The sequence below is a fragment of the Calypte anna genome, chromosome 2 (genome assembly GCF_003957555.1).
Source record: "Calypte anna isolate BGI_N300 chromosome 2, bCalAnn1_v1.p, whole genome shotgun sequence".
Lineage (NCBI taxonomy): Eukaryota > Metazoa > Chordata > Aves > Apodiformes > Trochilidae > Calypte > Calypte anna.
Window position 1 is genome coordinate 53,566,686 of NC_044245.1, and position 19,119 is coordinate 53,585,804.

General features: G+C 35.8%; 1 protein-coding gene across 1 annotated transcript in view; it reads left to right on the forward strand.

The window, feature by feature from the left end:
- ULK4 (unc-51 like kinase 4) overlaps window positions 1-19,119 on the forward strand; it is a 205,602-nt gene that overhangs the window by 100,163 nt on the left and 86,320 nt on the right. The window lies entirely within an intron of this gene.

The window sequence follows — 19,119 nt, forward strand, 5'->3', positions numbered from 1 at the left end:
CTCACACTAAGAAGGGAAGACTTGAATTCATGCATAGTTCAAAATACAGGATTTTTCAACCTGAAAGGGAAATAATATTTCTTCTTTTTTTTTTTTTTTTTTTTACATACAACTTTAAATGATAGTCTCTTGAACATCACTTTGTGGTGCATTCTTCTGTCTAGCCCATTCTGTCAGGAATAATTCTGTTAATGATCCCCCTGTTTAGTCTGAATGAGTGGAGTTTATGACCTTTTTCTGTGGTCACTGAACATTGTACTAGTAATTTAATTTCAGTTATCAGATCAGTCCATCAGTCTTGGGAACTTAAAGCAGAAGCCTATTGAGCTTCCGTGATGGATGTCACCAGTAGCATGAGTGAGAGGGCAGGACTGACCAGCACCACAGACTGCCTGAAGACTTGGATGGGTAAACAATTGGAGCTCATGTTCAGTCCTGTCTGTTTTTCTGAAAAGGTGAAGTGTTTGAAGATGTTACAAAGTCTACAGTGCAGTTTCTGGATCAAGGTTTTTTTCCTCCCTCTTCAACAGTTTTGGGTTGGGTTGGTTTTTTTCACAGGCACCTTTTTTTTGACACCTAATACTACTCACTTTCAATTTAATTTGCACTGCTTTTCAAAGCAACCCTGAAACCTATATGTGTTTTGAAGTAACACACAATGTGTGTCTACTGTCGACAGACCCAACTCTACATATGCAGTGATGCAAGATGGGTTGGTTTTGTCACTCAGGAATGACATAGATAAAAAACACAGTCTAAGAAAAGCATCTACTTAATCCTTAGTCCTGGTCAGAAAGGCAAACAATGTAGACTGTAAAAGGAAGTATTGCTATGGCAAGCAGAAAAACATGGAGCCACATTAATCCATGTGTGGATTTTGGGCTTTCCATCTCAAAAAGATTATAGTAGAACTGCAAAAACTGCAACAAAGAAGGGCAGAGATATCAAAGGTCTGGAATGGCCACTATAGAAGAGATTACTCTCCCATGTGCTTTAGTATGGAAGGTGATGTTTGAGCAGGAAGTATCATGTGGCTCATGCACAGTCAATAGGGAACAGTATTGCTGTTCATTGTATCTCCTGATACAAGAACTGTAAAAAGACAGGCCAAATTGCTGGAAAAAATTGAGAGCTATTATATTCAAATAGAGCTTCTGGCTCAAAGTCTTTGGGCTATGAATTCCTAGAGGATGGAGAAAGTGTTCTATGTACTTGGCTTGTACTTAAACAGCTGCTTGTAGGATTGCTGAGCATTTTAAATTACTGGAGTAAGCAGACTTTCAGTTTGAAACTTGTCAGATTCTGCTTATATACAGAAAATACATGCATGGGAACCTTTCTGTAGTGTAAATTTTTAGCTTTAACTGTAGAAGTTTTTCTTACCATTCCTACTTTTATATAAGAAACCAGACTTTTTTCTTACTTAAACGTATTGACTTGTTATCTGAAACAAGTTAATTATTTTAGAATGTATCTGGTTGAAAGTACACAGTATTAGTTTTGAGTTATGAGGCTAATTTTCAGTCTGTGCTGCTTACTTGTTTGGATTCAAATATGTTGGTATCCATGAGTACATGAGGTAAAAATAGTAATTTTGAGAATTCAGAAACAAATTTGGACATAAACTTCTTATTTATATCTAATTTTTAGTTGTATGAATTACAAAATATATAGTTTTTAATATCAAGCTCTGTCTCAGTCCTTTGACTCCAGCAGGGTTTACTTGTGTGACTGCAGGCGTATGCATCTCTGATTGTATCTGACTTCAGAAATGTGTTGGAAGTTCCTTCTTGATTGAGGAATGTAATAATAATAGAAAAAAGATGCATTCCTATTTTGAAGTTGCATCCTTCTCTATCTCAGTATGAGTTATTCAGTAGGCATATCCCGAATTTTTATTATAATCTCCTAAGTATTTCTGATTAGGATTTGCACTGTCTTGTTTATATGTTATGAAATATATACGTGTAAGCAAATAGAACATGCAAAGATGTGTTTATCACTTATTCAAAAAATGCTGGCTTTAGAATACCAGAAGGAATTAGGCTTTGTAACTTGGTGCAATGCTTTTGTTATTAGAAAATGTATGTATTAAAAAAAAACCCATGTATGTCTTTTTTACTATAGAGAAACTTATTTGAAACTATCTCCACAAAATGAAACTTTTAGAATCATATCATAGAATGTCAGGTTGGAAGGGATCTCAAGGGTCATCTGGTCCAGCCCCTCTAATATTAATGTTTATGAGATGCCTCAGCATCCTGTCAAGCTGAGACTTAAAACTTTGCAAATGGGGGGAATCCACCACTGCCCCTGGGAGACCATTCCAATGTCTGAGTGTCCTCATAGGGAAAAATTTTCCCCTTGCATTCAAGCAGAATCTCCTCAGGAGCAACTTGTGCCCATTGCCCCTTGTCTTTTCCATGTGACTCCTTGTAAATAGGGAGTATCCATCTCCATCATCTTTGTAGCTACCCTTTAGGTACTGGAACCTTGTAATCAAGCCTTCTCTTCTTGAGGCTGAACAAGTCCAGTCTTTTCAGTCTCATAGGAGTTGTACTCATAGGAGTTTTCATGCTAAAAAATATGTATAATTTTTTTTATCATTTAAAGGAGAATTATTGAGAAGCAATATGACTTCCACATTTTTAATTGAATAATTAATATCTGTGTTAAAACTATGGAATTAATGATGTTGGTATAATAATTTGTTATACTAAAATGATTCTTAAGGCTGATACGTTTCAAATAATTTGTGATTCACAAATAAGTAAAATAGTATTTTCTACTTGGAAATATTTTTATAAAAACTTAAATATTTATCTGAATTACAGATGGAGAATGAATGTGGGTGTAAATATTTATCTGTCTTGCCCTATGCTTAAGTTATGTTATATCTAAAAAACATGGGGTACCTAATCTACTTTCCATGTTAATTCTTGTTTGTTTGTCTCTTTTTTGCTGTGAGTGTCATTAATCTGAAGTCTCTTGCTTGCATAGAAAAGGCTGGAAACTTCTGTTTGAACAGGCTTGTTTGAGAGTTTTTCACGCTGTCTTTGGCTATTGTGGGTTTCCTGGACTTCATACAAAATCTGATTTTTGTCATATATTATTTCCTGTAGGTTTTTTTTTTTGAAGTGTGGTGGTGATCCTTTTGCTTTTTGTACAGGCAACTAGAAAGAACATTAAAGAGGCTGCATCAGGCCCTGCCAATGGTCTTGACCAGCCTTTTGGTTTTGTATCTCTTCACTGAGTTAACAGACAGCTCCTTTTGTCTGTTTTGAGCATGGATTCTGTCAGGCTAATTATTTCTTGTTTCTGCTTTCAAAAAATCAGCAAACAATGAAGCTTCATCCACGTATGACAGCCTTGATTTTATAAGTCTCAGTATTTCCTCTCAGTTTGCTAAAAGAGATTGCTGGAATAAAAAGGCATCATTGCTTGGCTATTTTAAAATGGAAGCTATTCCACACTTTTGATCATTCTTGATGCTTTCTCAGAATAGTTTCGATTTTGAATATAATTTTTGAGATTCAGGATCAGAATGGAGTGCTGAAAGGGTGGATGAACTGTGAGTTTATACAGTGGTACAGTGATGTTCAGGTTTTTCAGGTTTTGGTTTTTTAAATTTTTATTATTATTCTTTCTTCTTTTCTTGGCTTTGTTTTTTGATTCATGTGAAACTCTTTCCTAATCTGATATTATTAGTTCATATATATGAAGTTAGGGCTTTTTTCCCAACTATGTGCATTGCTTTCTGTATGTTAAATTTCAGATACAATCTTTCTCCTTGTATTTACGTAGATTCCCTCTCTGTGAATTAAGCTTCCTAGCTTTCCATATTTAATACAGAACATTTCCATGGAATTTTTATTTCATTAAAGACCTTTCCATTTATTCATTATAATTGGACCATTTTCACACTTATTAGAGAAAAATATTTTGGAGGTGGTTGAGAATGAGCAAATGGATAATTGCCCTTTCTTTTAATTAGAGAATTAGCTGGTATCATCATCCTCAGAAACTGCATTACTTCTATCACACCCCTTTTCTCCAAATGTTCCTTAGCATTCGTTGCATTTCTTCTACATTTTTATTTAATATAGCAGCAGAAGTCATTAATCTTCTGAATTGGTGGCTCATTCTGCTGTGAATAAAATCAAACAAATTAAATTCTTTATCTTTCATCCTCCATCCAACCCCACTTTTATCAGTAATTGGTAAATTTCACCTCCTGGTCTTTAGGCTTTTTTTTTTTCATCTCACTCTCACAGTCTTGCAGTGCCCAGCCTTGGATGTGTTTCATTTTATTTAGTCTTGTCTTTTAATCAGTTTTTAATTTTGTAATATTCATATGCACTACACATACACTTATATATATGAGGGAACATATAAATATTAAAAGCATATATGTGTATATGAGACATAATTTATTGATAAATTGTCCATGTCTTTGTGACCTGATAAGTGTTCTTCATACTGGATTCTGTGACATAAAAACAGAAGAAATATGCCCATTCCCAGGACTTACTTACCAGTTGACTGTGAGAAGGGAGTAGGGAGGACACCAGTTGAGAGAGCTGCTTCTGTTTGTATCTGCTGCATCCCCCAGGACTGGCTGGGGTGCAGCCCTGCAGCCTTTCCTCACTTTCACCCCAACTTGGTCACTGACCAAGCCAAAGGACACACAGACCTCAAGAAGAGGAGTAAATGCTACAAATGTGTAATGCAGATGCTGCAGAAAGAGTGTGAGTGAGAATTCTTCCTAGCATGGGACTTTACAAGTCTAGTACCAATTTCTAGACTTCATGAATTAGAAGTTGAGGAGGGAAACCTGATCTTATCATAGTTTGTGGGACTTTTCTGCAAGATATTAAATAGGTTGTATAGAAACAAATAGTAAATGAAAACATTCACCTGAAGTGATTGATTCCTACATTTAAATACTTAGGTTTTTCTGCTGCAGAAGTAACATTAAAGCAAAACCTTATTGCTCCCAAAACTTGTGGTTCTCATGCTGACTGAGACCAGTGCATCAATTTACCTTTCCTGCTAATATCAAGGCAGAGAATTTCATAATGTAGTAAGGCTGAGACTGATGCTATTCAGAACTAAAGTTACTGATCTTGTGACCAGAATTTTACTGTGACATTATCTATGTTCTGTCAAATGACTGAGGTATATCTTCTGATCTCATCTGGATAAATATTGGTGTAGAAATGTGGCACTTGCTGACTGTACACTTATTGACCAGCTGCATTCTGATGACTAAGGTAATAGCTATTGTGTGCTTCACAATAGAGCTTGTAAAAGAATATTGAATGGACATGAACAGCTTCTGGCTGGCAGAGGTTGCATATTATGCTTCTGAACTCTGATAATTTATCTAGGAATTTGTCTGGTTTGGCTTCAGTTGTGCATAATACATTCCTTATGTTAATGACTTGATGAAGAGTTCATATTGCAGGATGGTAATTAGATTTTAGAATGTCAGTCTTCCACAAAGGAAAACAGTTTAAATCTTGATATTCTGCTTTCAAGAGTAATTTGCTTACTGTCTTATGAGCTTAGTTTCTAAATATATTTTGGTTTATAAAATGTTGTTATAGGCATGCTTAAGAATCATTGCTTTGCTAAAATAGGTTTATAGTCAAATATATGCAACAAGATTAAACCTTAGTTTACCTACTGTGAGTTTGTAATTATAATTTTAACAGTAACATCATCTCAGAGAGTCAGCTGAGATTTTGCAAGTCTCTTTTTTTCGGATATGTTTGTGTTTCAAGTCTCCCATTAGTATTACAAGTTGGAGTTTTTGCCCCTTGCTTGCTTTGAGCAAGTATTTCTTTACTATTCATATGAGTATGGGAAGCAAGATTGGGCCCTAGAACTCTTTACTTTCTTTTACATTTACTTGGTCCCTTTCAAATTCCTGGCTACCAAGTATAGTAGTAGCTTGTTCAAGCATCATACTACACACAGTTGCTGAGGACTTTTCACTCTGCACTTTTAAGTGGCAGCCATAAATTGCTCCCTATGGCAGATACATAAGCACTGCTTGGTGTTTAGTGGTTGACATTACTTTTAACTTTCCATTGCTGTATTGTGTGGGCTGATAGGGAGTTTGGCAATAAGTCAAGTTTCATTCAAGGACAAAACAGATTTCTTTGAATTACTTCGATGAGTAAAGTAGGAACCAAGGAGAAGAGATGCGTACAGAGGTTGATAGCTTTCTCTGCTACTGCAGAGAGACAAGGATTATTCTGCAAACAGTCTGATTAATTTGTTACTGTATATTGTGAAGTTCCACATTTGCTTAGCCTGTAACAAATTGTGGAGAGGGATTTAAATTCACTGCACGTAGCTTTCTTTAGGGCTCACATCTGGATGGCACTGCAGGAGCATATTGCTGAAAGCAAACAGACTACCCGTTTTGATGGTAACAATGGAGTCTGAGAAAACACTGGATGCCTGAATAAGATTCCATTAAAAAAGGGGGAGCGAGAGGGATGTCTAATGCAATCCATTTAATGCAGAACTCTCCAGAGAGTGAAGTGGGGATTATGCCTGCTGCCCTTCTTATTAAGGGCCGGTATAGAAGATGCTTGTTGGGCGAATGGTATCTCCATAACAGATGCTCTATTACTCATGAATACATTTCTAATTATATCTTAATGATCTCAGCCACAAATAGGGAAACAAAAATCGTTGTCTGAGATGTTACCTTAGTGCTGCAGGATTGGCAAGGTTTAGATTATCTGTCTCCTCTCAGTATTCCTTGGGGACTTCATTGTGAGAAATGAGACTTGTTTATGATGGTGAATTAAATTGCTGTAAAAGGTTATTTCAACAGACAGTTGGGAAATCATAATAAAATAATTTAGTAAAAATGGGAGCTAGAGTATGCTTAATGAAACATGATTGGATTTAATTTTCTTGCTATTTCAATCATTAAAGGTACATTATCCTTTCTGAGAGATCATTTGGGCTCTTTGCCGTGGACCCACTCTTAGTAACTGACTGAAACCTGCATGTTCCATTAGGATATAAAAATGGCTAATAATACCTTACTCTCCTCTCCTTGGCTTTTGTAAAATTTGTTACCAGCTTTTCAGATATATTTTAGCTGGTTTCCTCTTTCATCTTTTTATTCCCTCTCATCTATTATACACAATATTCAGTATGAATAACTGTTTAGGGAGGATGAGTTGAACAAAATGAAGTAAAATAGTTATACAGTTACATTAATAACTGTAAAATAACTTATGAGTAATTAAAAAATTAACTCCTTTAATTATTACTAGGACCCTTTGTTGTAATGAAGTTAATATTTTGAACATTTCATATAAACCATGTTTCTATGCTATCTTAATCCAGTGGTCCTGTTATTTTGGGGGCTTTGGTGTTTTGTTTTTTCCTTTATTCTTTCCTTTTACTGACACACTGTATGACATTTTACATTGGCTAAAATTTCCATCTGGCCTCTAGTGATAATAAATGTCATTCTGGTTGATATTTTATGCCTCTCTCAGCATCAGAATTCTACTTTGATCTAAAAGTATCCAGCTCCTTTCCAGGCTATGAGTTCATAGGAGAGTAAAACCATTCTTTGTTGGTAGAAAACTTGAGCAGTGCAGCCGTATCTTGCTGATAAGAACTGGTTTTCAGGACCCAAGTGTGTAGTGTGAGGAAGGAAATACTTGGTTTATTTTGGTGGTTCATGATATTATTCCCATTTGGATATAGGTTTCAATGAGAGGATGTTCAAGGGTGAAATTTCTACACAAAATGGCATGGAAGGCAAAGGAGAAAGGCAGAACTCAGGGTAGCCAGTAGCCTGTTAATCAGGAACACCTTAGGGGAAGGTGCCAAGTGCAATTCCCAAGTTCAGAAAGAAGTAGAAGGAATGGCTGACGCTGGGTTTCTGAACTCAAAATATGTGTTTTAAATACTAGGCAAGATGTTTTACTAGTGTCTCACTATCTCCTACTGAAGTTACCACTGTTTGCATACAGTAAATTTCCATTGTAGAAAAGGCTTCTATTGATCTGAACTTTTACTTAAAAAGAGGAGAAACTCACTTACTGTGAGTGAACTACTGTGGAGTACAGATAATTTGAAAACCTAGGGTGTGTGTCAGTGTAGACTGGGAATGTTTTTGGTTTTTTTTTTAGAGTCCTAAACATTTGAGGGAATGGAAAATCTAGCTCTGTTTTGCCAGGCAAGTGCACAAAGCTCTAGGATGTACCAGTGGAATATCAGCTGACCTTGCAGTGCTAAGTAGATCTGTATCATGTATTTTTTGAACTGTCTGTGGCCTGGCACTGTTGAGATTACTAACGTGACAGGAAGACTCAGACCATTCCAAAATTCATTGTGATACATTCTTTTTATATATACCCAGTGAAGTAAATTGTTTTCTGTCTTTTCTTCCTAGTTTAATAGGCTGGGTGATGAGAACTGTTCACAAGTTGTCTGTCTTTTATTAAGTGGCAGCTGCTGTGTGAAAACTTGATGGTGTAGCTCAAGTAATGAAATTATATAATGGTTGTGTTGGAAGGGACCTATAAAGATCATCTAGTTCCAAGTCCTGTATCTCAAGCAGGGACACCTTCCACTAGACCAGGTTGCTCAAAGCCCAGTCCAGCCTGGCTTTTCAAGGGGCATCCACAACTTCCCTGTGCACCAGTGTCTCACCACCCTCATACTGAGGAATTTCTTCCTTATATGTAGTCTAAATCTACCCTCTTTTCGTTTAGGTACCATCATAAATTTACAGGAGTAGTAATCTATTAGAGCATACAAATTTATATTATAAACCTCACATTTGTAAGTATGTTTTGCATAATACTTGTAAGTATTTGTATTCTTACTATTATTGCCAATCTTGTTAGCTGAAATTTCTTTCTTGTCAGTTCTGGTTCTGCTTCTCATCACTGGCAGACCACTGCCAGCTAAGGAAACAGTTGTCCTCTAATATCTATGAATTCCTGTGCCTGGAGGATATAATTCCTGTGACTGATGTTGCATTCATGCAGCCAGTATTTTATAGAGCTAAAATGGAGCTGTCACTTCTTCTTAAGTATTTTGTTAAAATATATAGCTGAAATATGACCTATTAGAGTGAATTTTATTTATGTTCACTTTTTCAAGGGTCACAGGTAGAGACAGACTAAGTATTAAATGTAAAACAGTAAGGAAACAAATAAAGGAGTAAATAAAAATCATGATGAAAGTAAAAATGTTTTTTAATGTCTCATACCAACATAACCAAGATAAGTATGCCATTTTAGTTGTGCTGCTGCAGGCAGAACTAATTAGAAAGCAAACTCTGTGGAGTCTGGAAACCAGCAGGATCCTAGAATAATTTAAGCAAAGAGGCAGTACTGTCATTTAACCTTGAAGTTCTGTCTTTTTAGTCTCTAGATTTATTTATTCTTTTTAATTATTTTTTTTTGTCCTAACTTACATGCATTTCCTTCTGGTAAATAATAGTACAGCAAAATCATCTTAACCTTGTACAGAATTTGATTAAAAGACAGTGTTGGTGGTTTGCTTGACATCAGGTCAGGCCAATGCGTGGATCAGGTTTTTGTGGGAGATTTTTGGATAAGAGCTTCCATCCTGTTGTGTCTACAAGCAAAAACATTTAGTACCAGACTTGTTTCTCTGAGAGCAGTGAGATTTTTGTGAACACTGTATTTTTTAGGCCTGGATTTCACAAATACTTATTTTTGTGAAGTGACATTGAGAGGCAGCAAAGGCTTTGAGCTGTATTTAGCTTAAATATGTGTATCAAATCCAGTTACTCTCACAAGTGTGTTAATCCCTGTGGCACACACACAGTATGAATTGTAATCTTACCTTCAAATTCAGAATCTTTGCCCCAGTATTTATTCCTTGTTTCTGTTCACACCATTGATTTTCATTTTCACCCCAGCTCTTTTTATTCTTGAACTTCATACACACAGTGTGAAGAAAACACATTTATCCTTGAGTCCCTGAAAGGGTGCCAAGGTAACACTGTGATTCATGGGATATGAAAGTGTTTTTGTGTAATATACATACTGCTTTCCAGGGAATAATAACTTGAGATAGAATTGAAAGTAGAGATTATATACCACTAATTTATGGGAGAGGGAATTTCACAGGTCTATTCCTGTATTTCACAGAGATACTCTACTATATCTAAAATATTTTTCATTTCCTGGATTTTTAAGTATTTAATAAATTGATTACAGTAAAGGTGTGCTAATGTTCATAGCCCTTAATTAACAGATTGAAACCAAAGACCAACTATCCAAATATGTATTTGAGTCTACCATGCCATTGTACTTTTTTCAGTGTTAAATTGTATGGAAACAATAGTGCTAAAATGAAGAAGATATCCAGTTCTGTAACCTTCTACCGTGTCAGGAGAAAGGGAGGAAACTAGAGATTTGAATGGGAGTTGTTATGATTTAAGTGTTAGGCCAATCCTGAATTGTCTTGGCTATGTGTATTAAGCAAATAAAACCTCCCTATGAGATTTCTTTAGAATATATATGGGTTTCGCTCTTAAGCAAACAACTTAAATGTTGTGAGTTAATGTTTACTGCACACCACAAAAAAAGCACTGTGGTGATAAGTAGAGTTATTTAACTACATTTCTTTACACTTAATAAACAGTCTTTTTCTAGATGAGGTTTTATAGCAGTCAGTTCATAATTTCTCTTGCCTTGTTTGCCTATTTTCATAGTAAGAATGTTGTTTGCTTAGAGCATAATTGCTTGACTATCTAAGCCCAGGATGGGAACAGGAAAGAGATGCTCTCTCTCTCATGGGACAGTAATATTGGCTCTGTTGCTCTTCAGCACTTCTACCAGTCTGTTCCTTGAGGAATGTTCTCAGCACTCCCCTGTTCCCTGCCTTGTAAATTGGTACCTTGGTGTAAACTAACAGAAGATGTAGTTTGCTACTACAGGAATAAGTTGAGTGGGGAAAAGCTGGAAGATTAATTTTCTAGGATGTTCATAAACAGGAGTATGGGTACTCTGAGCTGAGTGAAGTGTATTGATAGGTGATAGTCTGATTGTTGAGTATGTTTGTTTTCTGAATGCATGCCTCTCTGGGAAAGTGCATGCCCTCCATGAACAGGTGTCTGGGGCTGAGGTTAACAGATTGCCTTAAAAAAAGATATAAACCAATCAAAGTTTTCTAATGTTTTTCAGACTAGTAGTTAACTACTTAGAAAATCCCTACAAATCCTTAATGATGGGAAATAAATAATAAAATTATTTAGGAAAATGCCAAATCTAATGAAACTATATCATGAATCTAGTAACAGAAGATTCAGCAGATGCTTCATTTTGATGTAACAGCCTTTTGTTGTTTTCAAGTAATGAAATTTGAATAAACTAATTATCAGCATTCTCTGTTATGTTTACAGTTGAAATAAAGGTGAGTCAAAAAAAAAAAAAAGAATTTAAATCGTATTTTGGGAGGTACAAGGCATAAAGCAAAGGGTAAATAAAGGACAAAAATTAAATACCTAAATTTATTTTTTCTTTCACTTTTGACAGCATGACTGTGAGGACTTGGCCCTGACTGGAGGCCAGGTGCCTGCCAAAGCCATTCTGTCACTGCCCCCACCTCAGCTGGACAGGGGATTGAAAACAGAACAAAAAGCTCAAGGGTTGAGATGAGGACAGGGGTAGAGATCATTCGCCAGTTACAGGCATGGATAAAACAGACTAATTGTGGGGAAATCAGTTTAATTTATTAGCAGTCAAATCAGAGTAGGATAATGAGAAATTAAACCAACTTTTGGAACTCCTCTCCCCACTCCTTTCTCCTTCCTAGGTCACAACTTCACTGCCAATTTCTCCACCTCCTCCCACAGGGGAATGAGGGTAGAGGTCAGTTCATCACACATTGTCTCTGCTGCTTCTTCCTCTTCAGGGGGAGGACTCCTCACACTCTTCCCCAGCCTCCAGCATGGTGTCCCTCTCAAGAGAGACATTTCTACGTGAGCTTTTCGAATGTGAGTCCCTTCCATGGGCTGCAGTTCTTCATGAACTGCTCCAATGTGGGTCCCTTCTGTGGGATGTAGTCTGTCAGGAGCAGATTGCCCCAGCACAGGTCCCCCATGGGGTCACAAGTTCTGCCAACAAACCTGCTCCAGCATGGACTTCTCTCTCCATGGATCCACAGGTTCTGCCAGGAACGTGCTCCTGTGTGTACTTTCCATTATATCGCTTTCAGCCTTCTTTGGACATCCACCTGTTCCAACATGGGCTCCTCCACAGGCCATAGGTTAAGCTCTGCTCCACTGTAGACCTCCATGGGCTGCAGGGAAATATCTTACCTCCATCATCATCTTCACTACAGGCTGCAGGGGAATCTCTGCTCCAGCATCTTAAGCACATCCTCCTTCTTCTTCACTGACCTTGGTGGCTGCAGTTGTTGCTGTCACGTATTTTCATTTCTCTCTTCAGCTGCAAGTTGCTTCTGCAAAATTTTTTTTTCTCTCCTTTCTTAACTAGTGTCCAGAGGCACTACCACCTTCAGTGATGGGCTTGGGCTTGTCCTTGGCCAGCAGTGGGACCATCTCGGAACCAGCTGGCATTGGCTCTATTAGACACAGGGGCAGCTTTTAGCAGTTTCTCACAGAGGCCACTCCTATAGTCCCCCTGCTACCAAAACCTGCCCATGCAAATCCAATAAAATGACTATCTCTCCTCACCTCAGCTGAACTATGGTAGGGGAAAAAACATTTTATTCCTCGTACACACAAGTTCCATATCTCTGTGTTTCTTTGCCAGCCCATGATTTCAAATTCAATATTTTCTGTGGCACCACTGAGTTTTAAGACTGAGTAGGAAGAATAAAATATTCAATTTGTGATTAAGGGGGACAATCGATGTTTTTCCTCTTCCCATTTTACTTCCTCAGAAAGGTCTAGTCTTGCCACAATTGGGTTTTTAGCTAGGGGAAATGTCAGGAAAGGAATTTCAGTCTGGATCTTGCACACCTCAGTAGGTAGCCATTCCCTGTATCTGCTTTTGATTTCTAATTTAGCAATTAACTATAGAGGAGGAATAGAGACAGAGACACATTCCTTAACAGTTAATGATGGATTTGGGAATGCAAAATTAAGATAACCAATGTTCAAATCCCTGCACAGCCCAATTCCAGCAGAGACTTGAAACTGAATTTTTATTATCCTAGGTAAGTTCCCTAACTTAGTACTCTATTCTGCATAAACCTCTTTTTATGACTTTAAGCAGAAATTCCATTCTGAACCCTTCAAACCTTTTCCAGTAAAAAATTTTAATATGAGCCTTTGGATAACTTAAAAATGTCATCAGCAAATTCCCCAAACACATCTGAATATCTTTCCTTGTAATGGCAAAGTGTCTTTTACATCAAAGCAAAATCCACATGGAAAAAAAGATGTCAATTCATTGATATCTGTCATTCTAAAGTTGTTTAAGAACTAGTGTTCAATTAAATGCTGAAAACACAAGTCTGGTAAGTGAATATTCTGTTATGGAAATTTCTTAGTTTAATGTTTGATTGCAGCTCCCAAGTGACTTTGCTGTTAGAATGCCTCACTGATACTTGAGAACTCTCCCCACAGATATATGATACTAAAAATGCAGTTACTGCTGTAGAGATACCAATTACTTCTAGAGCTTCATTTCTTTAGAATATACCAGTATAAATGCTTCCACGATGCACAGCTCTTCCCTGATATGTGACAGCTTAATTTTCTGGAATAAGATAGGTGTATAACTGCTTTTCCATTCTGTCTCTTCAGTCTTGAGCAAGTTTTTCTTTTTAGGGCGTTTCTGATTGTTATTCATAATGAATAGCTTTAATATGTAGGGAGCTAATTGCTTGGATTCTTCTTTTTACATAATGGGGAAAATGACATTTTTATAACAAATTGCTTCAGAGTGTCCTCCCTATGAAGGGGCGAGTCTTCCTAGGCTCCCTCTGTTGACAGTAAAGAAAATTTCACTTGAGAATGAAGGAGCAAAAGGAGAAGATTTGAATTTACATTGGCATGGGAAATTTAAGTGTAGGAACTCTGTCGGAAGAAGAAATGCCACTGTATATAGAGGTTTGGTGCTGAGCTGTTTTGCATGTCTTCTGTGACAGAGACTGTAAGATTGTGTGGCTGGTTATTGCTTTCTCTGTTGTGCTGCATCAAAAGTTATTCTGTCTTGGTCCAAAAATTGGACGAAAAATGGCACATGAATTTCACTGAATTGGAGCATTAGATTCCTGATGTTGTCTTGCTTTCTGGGATTTTTTCCCCAAGGTTACTGTTTGATTCATTGAAATTTGACTTAAAGAAACTTTCAGGCCAATAGTTTGGGTTTTTTTTGTTAGATAAATACAAAGGAAAAACAAGAACAAAAAGGAATTTTTGCTCAAGGTATCGGACTTTTGTAATTCACACTATAAAAATAAGTTAATTGTAAAAGTGTATTGATGACCTGGCTTCTTTCTTTTTTTACCATACATAAGATAGTATTGTTGACAAACCTTCATGCAATTTCCTTTTAAATAACCTTGAAGGCTGCCTACCTCTAATTCTGAATAGATTTGGGTATACTTCTCTTTAGTTTATAAATCTCATGTTTGCTGACATAGGACAGTTTTGTAATCCTTAACTCATTAATATTTACTAAATATTTTCTTCTTGGATTAGCTTGGTTTATCCAACTTCCACAACTCTGAAACATGAAGTAGTTCTCTTAAAGGAAGTAGCTAATCTATTAATAGGTGGTGTTAAAAATACTGTTCTCATTCACATGTCTATTCTTTAAAGTTGTATTCTTACAGGAGTTGAGAATAAAATGAAAAGAGAAAGGTCACTGGTCTTTATTTATGTTTTCAGTTCGTAATGTTTGTTGTACAAAAGAAATACTTGTGTGATCTTGGTAGGAGCTGGTTTTCCAAAAGGAACAATTTTTCTCTTTTGATTCTAAAGAAACAATGCTCTTTAGACCTCTGTTTATTGTAAATGTCACCTCTCCGCTTTGTGCCTCTTGAGATTCTGACCATTAATACAGATAAAATTGCATGCTTGTTTCCAAGGTAATAGGGAATTTGGGCAAATGAAAAGGATGTAACAGATGAGTTCCAGAATAAAAAGAAAAATCAGTAGGTCTCTGAAAATCTAAACTTAGTGCCTGAGAAGGCACTTGTAAATTAATAGACTTCTCAAAAATGGATGTACTTGACAGAAAGTATCCCGCTTGCTGTCATGGGAAGAACAAAGTCTAAGATGAACATTATCACTTTCTGTTGGTTGACATCATAAGTTTTTATTAATGGTATCTGTTCTCCTCTGTTAGTTCTTTAAAATAATTACTGCTTTTTTCATGTCGTTGACTGACTTTGCCTCTAAACACTTAGTGACTAAGAATATATACATTTATATACATTTATATACATTTATATACATTTATATACATTTATATACATTTATATACATTTATATACATTTATATACATTTATATACATTTATATACATTTATATACATTTATATACATTTATATACATTTATATACATTTATATACATCCTTTTCAATATTCCACCAAGAATTTCTGTGAAAGTTTTAAAATTTCTGATCTTCGTGTGTGGACTCAACATATCACTGCTGTGATGCACCTGAGAAACATGATTATTCCAGAAATTGCTTGCTAGATTAGTAGTTGTTCCTTATTGTATGACCATACCCAGAGGAAAATATTTGGAAATACTATCTCTGTTAGAACTGTGCTTTTGAAAAAGGTGGATTTTTAAATTTAAATTAGAATAGCAAGATATATGGATGTGCTTACTTCTGACTTAAGTCATCAAACAGGAGAATAGTTACAGTAATGGTTGAGATCCATATTTAGAGGCTTTCAGTTTATGCATAACTAGACTTTATGCATCAAAAGCCACAAAACATTGAGGAACAGATTAACCAACTACGTACATAGCTGGATTAAATTTCTCAGTGGGCTTGTCATTAAAAACAAGTGCATATACTGCTCTGAATATCCCTTGCAGGCTGCATACTAATAATATTGCTTCATACAGAAAAATTCTACTGTTGTTTGGAAAAGTTTCTGATCTTCTATTTCATATATAGAAAGTAATAGTGTATCAAAATAAATTAGGTTGAATGCAATATTGAACTGTGCTCTTGTTAGAGGTCCTGTTGGCATCAGTCCTTTGGTTTATTTTATCTCAACTATGCTATGCCCCAAAAATGGCATTTTTTTAGTTAGTATAATTTGAATATGGAACATTTCTATAATTTTCATCTTTTGTTGGATTTAGTGTATGAAAAATCAAGCCTCCATCTTGTTACTCCCCCTTATTTACCCAGCTTGCATTCATAGGTCATATATAAGCTTAAGGAGAAGAAACCTTGTATCAATAAAGTTTAATCACTCTGATTATGTTGAATGGTCAGTAGTACAGTGGAATACAGATTCGATTATAGCATATATGTAAACAGAGCTAGTGCATTTTCTTCTGGATTCTTAGATGCATGAGCAGGGGGCATATGTGGGAAGTCGCCTAAATTGGTAACTTCTTATCACAATTGCAATCTTTTTTGTTATCTAGAATGTAACTAAAACTATGCTGTTCTAAATTCTAATCCACTTAAAGGAAGAGAAATGGCATATTTACCCATAGTGTCTTGCCAAGATTCATAGTCCTACTTTGCTAATTCCCACCCACTTACCTAAATGGCTTTAAAAAAGACTTCAACTGATTTCTTTTGTGAGCATATGACCCTTCAAAATTAGAAAGAAAAGTTTAATGGCCTAAATACAGTGCAGTCTTGTTTGAAAAGCCTGATTTATCTTCTGTGGTTCTTTTTTTTTTTTTTTTTAATATATACTAGTATTTCCTTGTTATGCCCTTGGTATTTCATAGCTGTCCTTTTTAAGCACTGAAGCAATTAGTTTTGAGAAGGCTGATTCTTCAGGGTCCAGTGCTTTCCTGCCTTTCATTCACCGAAGCTGTACATTTTAATGAAGTTGTTTCATCTGTGTTGCCAAACACTAGAATTTTGCTGCTTCAATTCTAATTATCTCTGCTGGCAAATGCTATGTTTTATTAAAGCTGTCAAGTGCACTGTTCATTAAATGTCCACAGTCTGCAGTGCTGTGCACACAAATTAGATCAGCTTTGCTCCTTGGTAGATTATGACGAAGTTAAATATTTTTATAAATCCCTTTAAAATCAAGTCTAACAGCAATCAGCAATGACTTAGATAAATAATGCATACCTGTAGCTTCTTGAAACCTAGTATTTGGTCAGAACCCATCTATGATAGATACATTAAAACTCTGGTAATACAGCAGAGTATACCATTTGTAGGATTATTTTATTCATTAACAGACCATTTTCTTTCCTTGAGATAACCTATGTTGCATCTTGAATTCCTGTCTGAGTTTCGAGTAAGAAGAGTTTTGTTATATATGCTTTGATGTAAGTTAAACATCAGTGCTACCCTTTCAGTAGAGGGTTGTGTAGTATAAGTGATCTCCATTAAAAGCAAAGATGTCTTCTGTTTTAATGTTATTAACCTGGTGAATGCAAAAGATTGATGTTGTAAGTGATTACCAGTTTGTCTTGTAATTATGTACCTCAAAAGGCAATTTCACTCGAAGATGTTTACTTCATATACATGGGGCAGTAACAGAATTATTCTAGTTGCAAAGAAAATATCAGTCAGCTCTCATTTTTGCTTTTATTAGTTTTATATTCTCAGTGTGTGCAACAATCTTCAATAACACAAAATTGTTCATACTATATAATCTATTGTTTTCTAAATGTTCTTGAAGAGACTTAAGATACTGTGATGATAGACTATCAGATATATGGGCTATTGATTTAAAAAAAAAGTTTTTCTTACCCTTCAACTGTGTAGGAAATCAAATTTATTTTAGTACCATGGCTTTATGGTGTCTTTTCCTTTATTGGTTACCTTATCGTTTGAAGAATGTAGCATTTATACTTTCCAGCATTGCTTTTAAAATCATCAGGCTCTATTATAAACCTTCATAGGAATAGACATTTATTGTTCCATTTATAGAAATTACAAATGACATCTCAGAGTATTATGTAAAGTAAACAGAACATGTATTTTTTAGGTTTTAGTAGGAAATCACAGTCCTTCAAAAGGCTGTGAGCCGAGTACTCTTGTTGTCTTCTCTGTATGATATAGTTTAAAGAGCTTTGGTGTGAGTAGAAAATTCACACAGGCTGAAGTTGAATAGGAAGCCATGTAAGCTTATGTATTTCCTTACCTGTTAGTATATTATGCCTTATCATGTATATTTTATGGTATTTACAGGAAAAAATAGCATTTAGTTTTTTAGTGCAGAAAGAGAAAGTAATGCTCCCAAAGGAACCATCTGAGCCATTGCCTGTCAAAACCTTTCCTTCAGTAGTTATATGTTTAAGGGAAAACTTTAGTCCTTCATATAGTATGACCCTTTACTACCGTAAAAGAGAACTTTCTGAAGTGGCATTGAACATGCATTTCGCAGTATCCTGAATTTTATCAGCCTAGTCAGGAAACAGTGTCTCACTTGAGGAATAATGCAACTCATGTGATGTTTCCAGGCAGGGATTCAAATAGTGTGGCTTATCCTAAATGCAGTGCTGATGACTTAGTGCTGGCTCAAAAAGTGGCTAATGGAGAAAGCACTCTGAATGCCATTCATAGGTTGACTTGAAGCGAATTCTCAGAAGAGTAATAAAATATGTTCCTGTGATTGCTACTGTCTAACAGGCAGTCTTATTCTGTACCAGCTATTGTATTTAGATGGTCAGTAAGATTATCACAAAGAAGGGCAGATTGCCCCTGGTTTGTTTCTGTTTTGTTTTTTTAAAGCATACATCTGAGACAATGGGTTATAAGTGCTTCAGCAAAGAGACATAGAAAATAGACTGTCCTTGGCTACTGCTGCTCATATCCTAAAGGACCTTTGAGTGTTCCTTTGGCTGTATTCAAGGGTTCATATAAGTGTGAGAGAGACATTTTAAGACTGATGAATTTGATATAGAAATAGGACTTTAATGAGCATGTGAAATTAATTTTATACTTA